At 37.6% G+C, this 16,303-nt stretch overlaps 1 long non-coding RNA gene across 6 annotated transcripts in view; it reads right to left on the bottom strand.

Annotated features, from left to right (window-relative positions):
* Nucleotides 1–16,099, bottom strand: part of LOC123852777 (uncharacterized) — a 32,530-nt gene extending 16,431 nt beyond the window's left edge. For 2 of the 6 annotated variants that reach the window (XR_010413115.1, XR_010413116.1), the window contains exons 1-2: nt 13,454–16,099; nt 1,752–1,828 (exon numbers count right to left, since the gene is read on the bottom strand). This is a non-coding gene — a long non-coding RNA (uncharacterized LOC123852777). Of the gene's footprint in view, nt 1–1,751; nt 6,295–13,453 lie in introns of those variants that run through there. The other 4 variants (XR_010413117.1, XR_010413118.1, XR_010413114.1 and 1 more) reach the window with 2 other exon arrangements.
* Nucleotides 16,100–16,303: the final 204 nt, after the last annotated feature.

Genomic DNA, 16,303 nt, shown 5'->3' with positions numbered 1-16,303 from the left:
TCTGAATCTTCCATAACATAAGCCCCAATGTCCAGCCAGAGTGAGTTATTTCCCACTTCCCAAAAGAACTCTAGGATTACCTGCCTCTATTTCTTCTTGTTTCTCTCCATCTGGAATGTCCCCATTCCACAGCCCTTTTCTTATCCTGGTCCATAAAATGCCCTCAAAACACTGCACAAATGCCCTAGGCTTCCAGAAGACTTTTTATTCATGCTTTTGTCATATTGCACTCTCTCTCTTTTCTGAATGTTTACAACACTTAGTAATTTCTTCTCTTAGAATAATTATCACATGTGACTTTATATTGTGATGATTTGTATACTTACTGGATATCCCCTTTAGGAAAGAAGACAAGCTTTTACATCTATTCACATTTCTTTTTTCGTCACTCACAAGACATGGTATGGTATTTTGCATACTGTAAAGCCTTACAAGTATATGTTCAATTAACGTCAAGAGGTGTTTGTGGTAATTCTGAAAAATCAGCTATACTACTTCTACGTTGACAGAAACAGCCCTGTTAAAATGGCTACTGTACTGACATCAGCCAACTGTTACCCAGCACTGACTCAGAGAAGGGCAGTAAAGTCAAAATGTACAGTAATGTTCACTATGAAAACTTAAAAGACAGGAACTATGCTTTCTGCTTCCTTTTTACACATCACATAGAAGCTAATACAATGCTGATCATACTGTGACTAATATATTCTTGATAATTAATATAAACTATAATATTTGTTTCCAAAATTTCTCAAATAATAACAAAAGAGTCACCATTTTAAAATCAACTGATCGAAGTCCTCAAATATCCAAATTTGATTTTCAATCCTCTAACGATAATCACTAAGGTCATAACAAAAAAAGCTCATTTTAGCAATTAAATTGCTGTAAATAACCTCCAGGTAGTAGGTATAGACAAAGCCAAGTCTCTAACATTTTTCTGTCTACTATTTCTTTGTCTTCTGTCATCTTGCTACACATGAGGACTATTGTGTATAATGACTATCCTGGGGTACTGCCAGACCCTTCTTTATCAAAGACAGATCTGTGTTCTGTCTACTCTATTCATAAAGCAAATATGTAAGACATTTTATTTTATTTATTTTTAAGTAAACTTTATCCCCAACATGGGGCTCAAACTTACAACCCTGAGATCAAAAGTCACATGCTCTACTGACTGAGCTAGCCAGGCACCCCTACTTTAGACATTTTAGATTTTCAAAAGCACACGCTCACACTAAAAAGTGTTTATGAATAATAGAATTAAAGAGACACTATAAATCATCTCTATGAATTCAAGTTACAATGACTTATTAAAAAATTAAAACTATAGCAAGCTCTAACTTAGAGCTTCCCACCATCCCAACCAGAGTTGGAGTAGTGGGAAGTCTTAAAAATTTTAAAAAAACCTCTATAGTTGTTTGGTGCCACCAAATGAACAGAAGTTGTAGGGTAAAGCATCTCAGTTATTTGTAATGGTTCTAGGAATGGATGGTTGTATAAACACTTATGATGTGCTTAACAATGACATACCTCAGGGGCACCTGGGTGGCTCAGTAGGTTAAGTGTCCGACTCTTGGTTTTGGCTCAGGTCATGATCTTAGGGTCATAGGATGGAGCCCTACGATGGGCTCCATGCTCCGCAGGGAGTCTGCTTGAGGATTCTCTCTTTCCCTCTCTCTCTGCCCCTCCCCTGCTAGTTCTCTCTCTTTCTCAAATAAATAAATAAATTTTTTAAAAAAATGACATACCTCAATTATAAAGCTATGGTAGGTAAAACTGCAGGTCTGTGGTGAGAAGGTTGAGCTCTCTCCCCTCCACTGGATATCTTGAGGAAGGAAGGATAATTGGATTAAACAAACATTGATGAAGTGCAACTTAGAGAAATAGAACAGGAAGAATTCTGCTCTACTGTTGTCTCAGAAGAATTCATTTTCCTTTCTGGCTTCACCCCTAACTAACTGGAAGTACACTGGCAAAACATCTAGCTTCTGTGGGCTTCAGTTTCTTCTTACACTATGCAAGGAAGTTGAACTATATGATCATCATGGGCTCTTCCTGCTTTCTTTTTTTTTTTTAAGATTTTATTTATTTATTTGAGAGAGAGAATGACAGAGAGAGAGAGAGCACATGAGAGGGGAGAGGGTCAGAGGGAGAAGCAGACTCCCCGCTGAGCAGGGAGCCCGATGCAGGACCCGATTCCAGGACTCCGGGATCATGACCCGAGCTGAAGGCAGTCACCCAACCAACTGAGCCACCCAGGTACCTGCCCTTCCTGCTTTCTTTCTCTTAGGGAGAAACAGGCAATGAACTCATAATTAGTAATATAATTTCAGATAATAAGTGCTATGTAGAAAATAAAGGGGGCCAAAAGAGTTACTAGGAGTAAGGAGGTGACATTTAAGCTGAACTGAGGCATATGAAAGTGTGGGGAAAGTATGCTAGGGAGAACAGGAAATGCAAAAGCCCCAAGGCAGGAAAAAGGCCACCATGGAGGCTGGAGTAATAATAGGAAATGACATTGGGGAGGTGAGCTTATGGCAAAAAGTTTTGAGTTTGAATTTACTACTGTTGATAAAGGAAGCCATTAAATAGTTTGATGTTAGAAAGTGATCTGATCTGATGTAAGCTTTAAGACAATTACTAAGGAGTTATGTGGGGAACAGACTATAGAGAAGCAAGAGTGGGAGTAGGTAAGGCAGAAGGATGAGGATGGCGATATGGACTAGGGCTTCAGTAGTGAGCCAATGGTGAGAAACAATCAGACCTAAAACTATGTTTAGGAGAGACAAACACAAGATTTGCTAATGGATTGGATGTGGGATGTGAAGAAAAAAGACGGATAAGGATACCTAATTAATGATGTGTCAAATACATGGTTTTATCTATAGTGATAAATTAATATATGGGCTTGTTGGTAACTTGCAACAATTCAGTTGTATATGTGGCTGGATTTCAGTGGAGATGTCAAGGTTGAAAATGGAGAGTTGGGAGAACTCAGTTTATAGATGGTACTTAAAACCATGGAACTGGATAAAATCTTGAATGCTCTCACATTCACCTTTTTATTAGCTACCTGCAGAAAAATTGGATCAGGAACATTAAGTAATTCTTATTAAATTACTTCCCATGGTATTTTGAAGTTTTTTTGTGCTGATTTAATGAAGCGATACAGACAAGGAGAGAAGCTATGAAGTGTGCTTCTGAAAATACATGGTTTCAGTTGTAGTTTAATTTAAGACTTCACTGTTGGTATTTTATAACCACATAGTATTTTCCATGCATACCTTCACTTAATGTTTTCTTTATCCAACTGAAAGGGAAGACACAAGTTTTATCATCTAAATTTACTTTGATTGTATCCCATTACCATTTAGTTTCTGATCTATCCAAAGCCAATTGATTTTCAATTAAGAACAAAATTTTCTTTAATTTTAAATCCATTTAATTAATTGTTTTAATTCCAAACTTCACAGAGTTGCAAGAAAAAACTCGGTTTAAAGTTTATTCTTAATGAAGAAAACAGAAGATTGCAGAAACTGGAAACAAGCTTCTATTGTTAACAATAAGGTCTTTCTCTTTTATAATAGAATCTTGAGTTGTACCCCTATTTCCCCCTTTTTGTTAGGATTCTAAGATAAACATTTAAGTCTGCTTTACATAAATAGTATGAAAGACAAAGGTTTAATTCCTTAATAGACAAAAGTCTTTATAAATCAATAAGTAAGTAAATAATGATGCATATCCCAACAACAACAAAATTATACAAAGGATAGAATTAGGAAGTTCCCATAAAAAAGATGCCTAACCTCAATTTATGCCCACTGTACTTGGATCTTATTTTAGAATAATAAAGTCTAATTTTGAGAAATCTGCCACATAATTCTGTAACCTTCTGTAACTGGTCATACATTTCACTTTCCTTAGCTCCCTAAGCTATTTCTCTGAGTCTGCATTGTCGTCCTCATTCATCTCTGGTTTTAATCCTGATCAGCAGAATCACTTTAGATCTAAGCTGAAGGAAAGTGAGGCAGTGGAAGTAGGAAATATTGCTGGTCTTGATTATCAATCACCAATTCTGACCTCTCTCCTGCATTTTGACTTTTTTTTTTTTAAGATTTTATTTATTTATTTGAGAGAGAGAGAGAATGAGAGAGAGCACATGAGAAGGGGGAGGGGCAGAGGAGAAGCAGACTCCCTGCCGACCAGGGAGTCCGATGCGGGACTCGATCCTGAGACTCCAGGATCATGACCTGAGCCGAAGGCAGTTGCTTAACCAACTGAGCCACCCAGGCGCCCTTGACTTTTTTTTTTGATACATTTTCTAAATCTTCTTTTTGCAAACTCTTATTTTCCTGCTTTCTCATTAATCTACTTTTTGAAATTTGCTTTCAGTATTTTTTCTTACAGTCCCTTCTGCATCACTTTATATATCAAAATGTTTAAGCCTTTCTTGAAATTTCCTAAAGGGATGGGGCGCCTGGGTGGCTCAGTTGGGTAAGGGTCTACCTTCAGCTTAGGTCATGATCCCAGGGTCCTGGGATGGAGTTGGGCTCTCTGCTCAGCGGGCAGCCTGCTTCTTCCTTTCCCCCACTTATGCTCTCTCTCTCTCTCTCTCAAATAAATAAATAAAATCTTAAAAAAAAATTTCCTGAAGGGAAACCCAATTAAAATTACCACTGAACATTAATTAACATGTAAACATTTCCTTAAAAGGTGGAATAGAAATGTTTTTGAAAATTCATACCAATGAAAGGACCTTCAAAAATGACATTTTAACGTTGAAAACTGGCAGTTGCATTTAATACAAATATTGCTTCTAGCAGGTAACAGGAAAATTGCTCTTAGGATAAAAACATTTCTTTGAAGAATTTCTTAAATTGCCCTTAAATACCCAAAAGCTAGGTGTTAGAAGCTCAGAAGCTAAAAATTTATTTTTTCCTCAAAAGGGAATAAAAGATTGATCAGAGTGAGCCTGGCAGTCATGCCAAGTCTAGTTTGAAGAGGGAAGTGAAGCAGTTTCTTGGTGGAAGGCAAGGAGTTAAATGAAGCAATTCTTTCTCTCTCCTCTTTACAAAGGCACTTACTTGATTTTTTTTTTTAATTTTTTTTTGGTTAAATTCTCCTTTGATGCCATTCTACTCTATCGTAGTATCAGATCCAGTTTTGGCTATTTCTAACTTTTTACCTATGTGGTGACTAACGTATTTCTTTATTGGCTTACCAACAGGATTTAACACTCTCGAATAGACAGAGCAACTGATGGGCAGAGACATGTGGTAAGAACAAAAAGTTTTAACAATAGCTGCTGCAGTATTAGGTCCAAGGATGGTCCTCATGTGAACAATAACATTAAAATATGTTGGACCACATATTGTTCTTCTTTTACATCAGAGTAACCAACATCTAAGACAGCTGATCAACCATTACCTGGGACCCACTTACTGACAGTGGTACAGTTCTGACTTGAGCCAGGATCCTGAATGGGCCACCTCACATGCAGTAGAGGCAGGTGGACACCACAGTCCTTAGGTGAGTGCTACACCTTTGAAACAGAAGCCACCTACCCACCAACCCAGCATTTACCCAACTGACAAATCCAGATACTGGAAGCTAGTCTGCAACTATTGTAGATGTTGTTTTCCTAAAAGGAGACAGAGACAGTTTGGCTTTAAAGGACCTACCCTAGGTCTCTTCCCCTGAAACTCAGAGCCTGAACTCAGTGCTGAATTGGGTTCCCTGCTGGGCAGCAAACATTTTTTTCCATTAAGCTCTTGATCTTTTGTCCCTCAGTCTTGATGTTTCATTTTTTATTTTCTTCCTTTCAGAATCATAAATTAGTGATAGAATTAGCTAGGTTGATAATTATTGGTTAAAAAAACTAGGGGTTGAAAAAGCATATCTTGATATAACAAACTTAAAAGCAACCAAAGTAGGACTTTCTTTTAGTTTGAAAAGAAATTATTTTTGGAGTTAAGAAACTATTAAATTGAATCTCTACCAACCCACTCTCAGATAATAACCCATCAGAAACAGCATTAGAAAAAAATATATAAAAGAATGTTGATAGAGTATGTGGGCTGAGAAGACTTGGGTAAAATACAAAATGTATCCATTTGATGCAAAATAGAAATAACTATTAATTTGAACCATTTTTTTAAAAATCAAAAGCCAACTCTTCCATCAAAGTGCATTCTACAGCAAAGATACAAAAATGGACTTCTTTGAAATACTTGAGAAATTAAAGAGACAACTCTGATTTCAATCAAAGAATGAAACTTTTTCTTGCAACTTTTTTTAGGTATTATGCACTTCTGTACCCCAAAATTTATATTCTTAGATACTCATTGAGGAAGTTGGCCCAAGATAGTGACATCAGAAGACCCTGATTTCATCTCCTCCCACAGACACACTGAATCCACACCTACATACAGAGCAATTCCTCCTGAAGAAGAATTGAAGGCTGACTGAACAGCTTCTGTATAACAAATGAGAGAGGAACCACACAGAGAAGGGTGGAAGAGATGGAGAAATGATATTGATGAAAACCCCATCCCACACATACAACCTGACAACTTTGATAAGAAGGGATATCACTGAGGGGACTGTGCAAGGCTCACCCACTCTGGGGCACAAGGGGGAAAAAAGCAATGGTATAAAAGGCAACTAAAGTATAAGTGAAGGAAATCCATTTCCTAACCATAGATCCTCTGCCAAGTGGGCAGGCAAGCTGGAACTCACCAGGGTTGGAGGCACTGGAGAGTACCATCTTTTTTTACTTTCCCCTTCTACCTTGATGGGATATATAGGAACAGGGTCTAAGAGCTCGAGCCAGCCTACTAGAGCCATATCAGTGCACCCCAGATCCCTGGAACACACCAGCTCCAACCATCCCATCAAGGTCGTCCTGGATTGGTGAGCTCCAGGACCCCACTGCCAACACCTGCTGCAGCTCTAGCCATCCCACTGAAGCAGCACTGGCATGGCATGCCCCATGACATCCTCAGCCCATGCCCACTCCAGCTCCAGCCATGCCACCAGAGTGGCCCTGATACAGAGCACCCTGGAATCCCCCAGCCCAAGCCCACTCAAGCTCCAGCCATCTGCCAGGCAGACCCTGGTATAGAGTACCACAGGAACTCCCAGCCCACACCCACTCCAACTCCAACCATCCTGCCAAGGTGACTCTGGCATAGCACACCTTAGGACCTCCAGACTGTTCCTGCACTAACTCCTTGACCAGCCAAGGCAGCCTTAGTGAATGGCACCCTGGGACCCTCTAGCCCATGCCTACTTCAGCTCCAGCTAGTCCTTCAGGGCAGTTCTAAAGAGGAAAAAAAGTTTTTAGACCATGGCAACAGGACAAAAAAGAAACTTAGCTCATTTCTCCAAGGAAACTCATTGGAAAGAACATGTTCACTTGATTATGTGAATTTAAATATAATCTAAGTGCTTTAGTGTATAACCTGTAGGGGTTGTGTGTGTGTGTGTGTGTGTGTGTAAGTGTCCCCCTTATCCTAGGACACTTTTTTTGAAGATCAAAACAATGTCTAAGACAATGCCAGAAGAAAGTATTTATTACATGAAGAAAAGTTATAATTATATGACAACTTAAAACCTGTCTAATTATTAAAAGTATATTTTTAAAAATCTGAGGGTATGGGCATCTTTTAGGTTTGACATTATGGAGTATAGTCTGTACAAAACAAAGTCTTAAAATCTCAGTGTCTATAGGGTTAAAAAATCATCTAGTCCCCAAACTTCTATCATGTTTGATCCATTCCACAAAATGTCTCATCAAGGTTGTCCAGTTTCTGCTTGAACCAAGTCCAGTGAAAGCTCAAAACATGGATACCTGTATCCAGCAATGTGATAATTGTTTCATTTTCAGTCTCTGAAAATACAGTCAGTTCTCATTATTTGTGGATTCTGTACTTTAAAATTTGCCTATACACAAAAATTAATTTGTAACCTCAAAATCAATACTCACAGCATTTTCACAGCCATTCATGGACATGCACAAAGTGGCAAAAATTTCTTAATTACAGGACATGCTCCCTCCCAGCTGAGGAGCAAAATAACACTCTGCCTTCTTGTTTTACACCTCATTCTGTAAACAAATGTTCTTTCTGGTGATCTATTTTGAGCCACGTTTTGGGGTTTTTTGGTTTTTGTTTTTGTTTTTGCATTTTTGTGGGTTTTTTGCTGGTGATTTCATTTAAAATAGCCCCCAGTCTTAATGCTGAAGTGCTGTCAGGTGTTCCTAGCACAGGCTGTGCTGTACCTTACAGGAGAAAATACAACTGCTAGGTAAGCTTCATTTAGGCAAAAGGTAGAGCGCTGTTGGCCATGACTGTTGGCCATGAGTTCAATGTTAATGACTCAACAATATATATTAAATATGGTAACTTTAAACAGAAACACACATAAGACAAAGTTATTATTGATCAACTGACAAAAAGTTATAAACAGTGGCTCACAGGAACCTAACCCTGTGTTTGTCATAGTAGCAAAGATTCAATATTCACTATGCAACATTCAGTTTTTGTGCCAACATTATAGAACATTCACATAATGTGAATCATGAGAATCGACTGCACAAAAAAGCATACCACAAATACCCAGTATAGGAATGAGTATTGAACTTTCCTTTCCTTTGTGTATCTTAGTAGTCTCAAATGACAGTTTGGAACTTTAGATTCTTTCCCACTGTTGAAAAAATGCATTTTATGGTATCACTTCTAATTTCTAATGAGAAAAAAATAAATAATTACAAATCATATTACCTATGATTATTATGCCTATCAACAAGACGTCCATTGTGCTTTTTTTCGGTCAAGAATTCTTTTTTGCAAAAATAGCCATAAATTATATCCCACTGAAGTGAGTTTATAGTCAGCTCCCATGGAAGTGACAGAGAAACAGGAAAACCATATTAACCCTAGCTAGAAAATGAGTAGTGACATGATAGAGAAATATGATAGGAAGAAGACTTTTAAATCATCATTGAAATCTGTAATTCCTAATGTTTTTCTAGCATGAGAATTCAGTGGCAGTTCTTCAGAAATAACCTTCACAACCCTCTTTATTCATTTTATCCTGAATGTACATGTAAAGTATTCTGGGTCAGAGACAGATTTTTTAGTAAATTCCTCACAGTACATTTGCTCTAGTCCTTACCTTTAGAGTAGTACAATGAAAGGCATGTCAACTCTCTTATATGAGTAGCCAAACACCCATGGGAGAGATGAGAAAAATGTATTTTTCTCTCTTATAAAAAGGAAGAAATCATCTGTCCCCCCTCCCATTTTGCAAATAAAATCTCTCCAGGAGCCAGATAGCCCCTGCATGTCTCAACTTATAAGAACATCTACCTAGAGAAGTCTTCAGGTTTTGGAGCTTCATCCCTTTTTGACATGTAAATCCCCACTGAGATAGCCCTCCAGACTTCCAGGCACTTTGAGGTTTAAGCTAGGGACCTAGTCCAAGCTCTAATCAGTTGATCTTCTTGGAAAATAAAAGAAGTTTTATTATCCTTTCAAATTAGAGAAATTAAGTATACAAATGACTACAGAACTAATTTTCATGGTATGTGAGATGCTTTTTATGTTCTAAAGAGAGGTGAAAACAAACATTCTCTGATTTTATAGTTTTTAAGCTTCTGTGGCCCAAGAGCTAGAGCAGGAGCATTGAGAAATCCAGGGAAGTTTTATTTCCCCACCCTTACCATGGTCTAGCATGATAATTCAGGTCTAACCTGAATAATAGAAGAGTTAAGAGTTTGGCTAAGTTTACTTAAATGAAAATAGAAAAGATGCGCCTGAAAAGGTAGCCTGCATATATATATATGCTTCTGAGAACTAAGAGTGTCAGGTCAAGGATTTGGTATTATATTCATCCAAAAGCATTCTGATGACTTTCAAGGCCTTGTTATCCAAAGATGTCTATATATCCACTGGAGATTTCTAACAAGTGTCTGGTATATTCAAATATGAGGGAGGCTCAAAGCAGTAGTAAGTCTGTAATAAAAAAAAAGAAAAAAAAAGGAACTTCCCTGGAATAAATTCTGAAAAAGCCATGGTGTTTAGAAAAGGCTGGGGACTCTTACTCCTTGAAGTCTGATACAAATTTAGTATAATAACTTAACCACATGGACTTAGCCCAGAATGTGCCTAAAGGGGATAAACATCTCCTCAGGCTTGGCTTCTGCTGTCACCTTCACCACGCTTTTCTCTTGTAATGACCTCTAGCAGTTGTCATTCAAACCAACTGTAAATTGGACTTAGTATCAAAAGGACCAAGTGAAATTTCAAGTTTTTTTCCTTTAAAGGTTAAAATAAAACTCTCAAACTGAGGTTATGTTATTACTCCATTAAATGAAGTTAAATGGAGATCTAAATATCAGCCATAAAATCTTTCAAAATGTAAATTCTAATCCAAATTCCAAGAGGGATGTGAGATTCTTTTGAGGGACCAGAGTTTTATGAATATAAATTTTTGGTGTATCATGTGCTAAAGCTTCCTCCTTCTGTAAACAGAAAGTCTAGCAGAACACAACATAAAATAACATGAACTTTATCCATAGCTTTAATCTTTTCTTCTTGAATTTAGTTCATCAACACAGAGCCACAGGGGTCTGCCTTTATAGCCCTAACATTCTGCCTTGAGATTAGACTTGCTGATAGGAAAAAAAAAAAAAAGTCACTCTCTCATAAAATCCATATCCTCAAAATATTGAGGTAAAGAGGGAAGTGGTCCAAGATGGTAGTGTAGGAAGAGCCTAAACTCACCTCCTCCCAGGGACACACCAAATCTACAGCTACATAGGGAACAATTCCTGGTGAAAAAGAACTGAAAACTATCCATAACAAGGGATCCACAAAAGGGTCACATTGAGATGAATAGGAGGGGCAGAGGCATTTTCTCACCAAAAACCCCACCTCCAGTGCACCAAACCACAACAGGGAGTGATCTCACAGGTCTAGAGCTTTTTCCCGTGGAGTGGTAGGTTTTCACCCCAAATCAGGCAATCCAACCCTTGGGACCTGCACTGGAGAGATGGAGCTCTAAAAATGTCTGAACTTAGAAACCAATGCTGCTTACATCCAGGGGACCCAGGGGGCTGTGGGACTCTGAGAGATTCCTTTTGAAGGGCCTACAAGAGGCATCACTCATTCTGGGACCCAGTAGAAAGGCAGCAGTTTGAGAGATGACTGGATTATATGTAGAGGAGATTGATTTGCTAATCTTAAGGACTTGCTGAGGGAGTTTCTTTAGAGACAGAGGGGCTGGCAAGTGCCATTTTTACACTCTTCATTTACCTTACTAGCTCAGGCAAGCACACATGGACATCACTTCACTAAAGCCATGAATGTGCCTTGTACCCAGTGTCCTTTCCAGGCCTCACTAAAGCCACAGAAGTGACCAGCCTAAGCACTCTTCTTCTGTATCACTAAAACTGGACTTGTCTCTAGTACTCTTTCCCTCCCTCTCTTAAGCTGTGGACATGCCCCACTCTCAACATTCTCTTGCACTCTTGCTAAAGCTGGTGGATAAATGCAGTCCACAAGGAAACACCCCTTGATCTTCTGGCTCTGGTGGCCAGAGGTGCTTACATTCCTGGGCCCCCCTGTACTGCAACAATTAAAACATAGTTCTGGGCAGGCTACCATACCCAGGGCACTGCACAGATAGCACACAGAAACACACCCTCAGTCTGCCTATAATAAAGATCCATTTGCTTATCCTTGAGCTTCAACCTGAGGGACAGGCTTCAGATTTGCCATAGAGACACCCTGAGGAGCATAGGCAGGGGCATACACCTCTCCTTGGCCTCATCACAGCTCACTGATATCTCCCAGAAAGAAGCTTGTATACTCATTTGAAGCCCTGATTTTTGCAACTGTCACCCAGGGGATACCTCAAGATTCCCTGGTCTGGAGGTCTGCAGGTTTACAATTGTGATCCTACCAGACTGTACATATTTGCATACTTTAAAAGCTGCTGCCTGAGGATCTGGGTTCCAATCAGTCAGGTTGGATACTTTGAAGGAATTCAAACATACTTTGAAAGAATTCATAGTAATGGTCATGAAGATAGTTCACTGAACTTGGGAGAAAAGTGGATGAACATGGTGAGAATTTCAACAAAGAGATAGAAAATGTAAGAAAGTGCCAAACAGAAGTCACAGAGATGAAGGATACAATAATTGGACTGAGAAGTACAATAAAAGGGTTCAACAGCAGACTTGAAAGGCAGAAAAATAGATTATCAAGCTAGAAGGTAAAGTAATGGAACTCACCCACACAGAGCAGCAAAAAGAAAAAAAAAATTAAATGAAGATAAGGAACCTTTGGACAACATCAAGCATAACAATGTTAGCATTATAGGGGTTCAAGAAGGAGAAGAGAGGAAAAGGCTGAAAACTTATTCAAAGAAACAATGGCTGAAAATTTCCCTAACCTTCAGTAGGAAAGAGACATCCAGGTCCTGGAAGCCCAGAGAGTTGCAAATACGATGAATCCAAAGGAGTCATGCCAAGACACATTATAATTAAAATGTCAAAAGTTAAAGATAAAGAGATCATCTTAAAAGCAGCAAGAGAGAAACAAATTGTTATGTACAAGGGAAACCCCATGAGGCTATGAGCAAATTTCTCACCAGAAACTTTTCAAGCCAGAAAAAAATGCCATGACCTATTCAAAGTCCTTAAAGGGAAAAACTTCCAACCAAGAATACTCTACCCAGCAATGTTATCATTCAGATTTGAAGGAGAGATAGTTTTCCAGACAAGCAAAAGCTAAATTAATTCATCACTATTAAACTGGCCTTACAAGAAATACTAAAAGAACTTCTTTAAGCTGAAGAAAAATGGCACCAACTAATAACAAGAAAGCATAAGAAGTAAAAATCTCACTAGAAAAGGTGAAGTGTATTGTAAAGGTAATGGATTAGTCAATTATAAAGTGAATATGAAGGTTAAAAGACCAAAGTAGTAGAAATAACTATAATTACAATAAGTAATAAAAGATGTAAAATATGTAAAACATAGAACATGTGGAGGGGGTTAAAAATGTGGAGTTTTTAGAATTTGTTGAAATTTAACTTATTACCAACTTAAAATGGACTGTTATACATATAGGCTCTTATATGTGAACCACAAAAGAAAAACTTATAGTAGATCCACAAAAGATAATGAGAAAGGAATCCAAACACAACACTAAAGAAAATCATCAAACCACAAGAGAGCAAAAGAAGAAGAAAGAAACAAAGGGGAACTATAAAAACAACCAGAAAACAATTAACAAAATGGAAATAAAACATCCCATAATAAAAACATCAATAATTATTTTAAGTGTAAATAAACTAAATTCTCCAATTAAAAGACACAGAATGGCTGAATGGATTAAAAAAAAAAAAAGACCCATCTATATGCTGCCTACAAGAGACTCACTTCAGATTGAAAAACACATACGGGGCGCCTGGGTGGCTCAGTTGTTGGGCGTCTGCCTTCAGCTCAGGTCACGATTCCAGGTCCTGGGACTGAGCCCCGCATCGGGCTCCCTGCTCGGTGGGAGGCCTGCTTCTCCCTCTCCCACTCCCACTGCTTGTGTTCCCTCTCTCGCTGTGTCTCTCTCTGTCAAATGAATAAATAAAATCTTTAAAAAAGAAAAACACATACAGACTGAAAGTGAAGGGATGGAAAAAGACATGGTACATGCAAATGGAAATGAGACAAAAGTTGGTATAGTTATATCAGTCAGAATAGACTTTAAAACAGAGACTTTAATAAAAGACAAAGAAAGGGCATTACATAATGGTAGAGAGGTCAATATGATGATACATATGATAAGATGATATATATGACATGATATAACTTTTGTAGATATATATGTACCCAACATACAAGCACCTAAATATATAAAGCATATTAAATATCTAAAGGGAGAAATAAATAGCAATACAATAATTGGGTTTTTTTAAAAGATTTTTTTTAATTTATTTATTTGAGAGAGAGAATGAGAGAGAGCAAGCACATGAGAGGGGGGAGGGTCAGAGGGAGAAGCAGACTCCCCGCCGAGCAGGGAGCCCAATGCGGGACTAGATCCAGGGACTCCAGGATCATGACCTGAGCCGAAGGCAGTCACTTAACCAACTGAGCCACCCAGGTGCCCAGCAATACAATAATTGTAAGGGAGTTTAATACTCCGCCTGCATCAATGGATAGGTCATCCAAATAGAAAATCAGTGAGGAAACATCAGCCTTAAACAACACAAGACTAGATGAACTTAATAGATATATACAGAACATTCCATCCCAAAGCACTGAAATGCAGATTCTTTGCAAGTGCATATGGGAACATTCTCCAGGATAGATCATTTGGTAGGCCACAAAACAAGGTTCATTGAATTTAAGAATATTGAAATCATATCAAGCATCTTTTATGACAACAATGGTATGAAACTAGAAATCAATTACAAGAAGAAAACGAAAAATCACAAATATGTGGCAATTACACAACATGCTACTGAACAACCTATAGTCAATAAAAAAATAATAGGAAATAATGGAAATAATAAATATCAGAGCTTAAATAAATGAAATAGAAACTAAAAAGAATAGACAAGATCAATGAAACTGAAGAGCTGGTGTTTTGAAAAGATAAACAAAATTGAAAAACCTTTTGCTAGACTCACCAAGAAAAAAGAGAGAAGGCTCACATAAATAAAATCAGAAATGAAAACAGAGAAGTCATAAATGATATCACAAAAATACAAAAGATTATGAGACTACTATGAGCAATTATACAGTAACAAATGAGAAAATATAGAAAAAAATGGATAAATTCCTAGAAACATATAATTTTCTAAGACTGAATCTTGAAGAAATAGAAAATCTGAATAGACTGATTACTAGTTAAGAGATTGAAAACCTCCCAAGAAACAAAAGTCCATACCAGACAGCTTCACTGATGAATTCTATCAAATATTCGAAGATTTAATATCTATCCTTCTCCAATTATCCCAAAAACTGAAGAGGAGGAAATGCTGCTAACCTATTTTTATGGGGCCAACATTACTCTGATACTAAAACCAGACAAAGACACCACACACACACACACACACACACACACACACATTAACAGGCCTCTATCTATCCAACATAAATGCAAAAATTGTCAACAAAATATTACCAAACTGAATTCAATAATACATTAAAAGGATCATGCATCATGATTGAGTGGAATTTATTCCAGGGATTCAAAGATGGTTCAACATCTGCAAAAATCAATGTGACACACCACATTAACAAAATGAAAGATAAAAACCATATGATCATCTTAGTAGGTACAGAAAAAGATTTTGACGAAATTCAACATCTATTTATAACAAAACTCTTAACAAAATGATATAGAGGGAATGTACCTCAACATAATAAGGCCATATTGATAAACCCACAGCCAACATCATATTCAATAGTAGAAAGCTGAAAGCTTTTTCCTCTAAGATCAGGAACAAAAGGACACCCACTTTCACCACTTTGATTCACCATACTATTAGAAGTCCAGCCAGAGCAATTAGGCAAGAAAAATAAATAAAAGGCATCCAAATTGGAAAGGATGACATGATACTATATACAGAAAACCCTAAAGACTTCACAGAAAAACTACTGGAACTAATTAATTAATTCAGTAAAGTTGCAGGATATAAAACCAGAAATCTGTTGTGTATCAATGCACTAATAATGAACTATCAGAAATAAATATGAAAACAACCATATTTTCAATTACATCCAAACAAATAAAATACCTAGGAATAAATTTAACCAAGGAGGTGAAATACCTGAACTGAAAACTATACACTGATGAAAAAAATTGAGTAAGACACAGATAAACGGAAAGATATTTTATATTTATGGACTGAAAGAATTAACATTGTTAAAATGTCCATACTACCCAAAGCAAGCTATAGATTAAAAGCAATCCCTATCAAAATTCCATGGCATTTTTTATAGAACTAGAACAAATAATTTAAAAATTTTATGGAACCACAAAGGACACCAAATAGTCAAAGCAATCTTTTTTTTTTTTTAAAGATTTTATTTATTTGACAGAGAGACACAGCGAGAGAGGGAACACAAGCAGGGGGAATGGGAGAGGGAGAAGTAGGCTTCCCGCTGAGCAGGGAGCCCGATGCGGGGCTCAATCCCAGGACCCTGGGATCATGACCTGAGCCGAAGGCAGATGCTTAACGACTGAGCCACCCAGGTGCCCCTAGTCAAAGCAATCTTAAGAAAGAAGAA

The sequence above is a fragment of the Mirounga angustirostris genome, unplaced genomic scaffold (genome assembly GCF_029215605.1).
Source record: "Mirounga angustirostris isolate CCGP_5_RB_7025 unplaced genomic scaffold, mMirAng1.0.hap1 SCAF_7, whole genome shotgun sequence".
Taxonomy (NCBI): domain Eukaryota; kingdom Metazoa; phylum Chordata; class Mammalia; order Carnivora; family Phocidae; genus Mirounga; species Mirounga angustirostris.
This window is presented reverse-complemented; position numbering and strand designations above follow the sequence as displayed.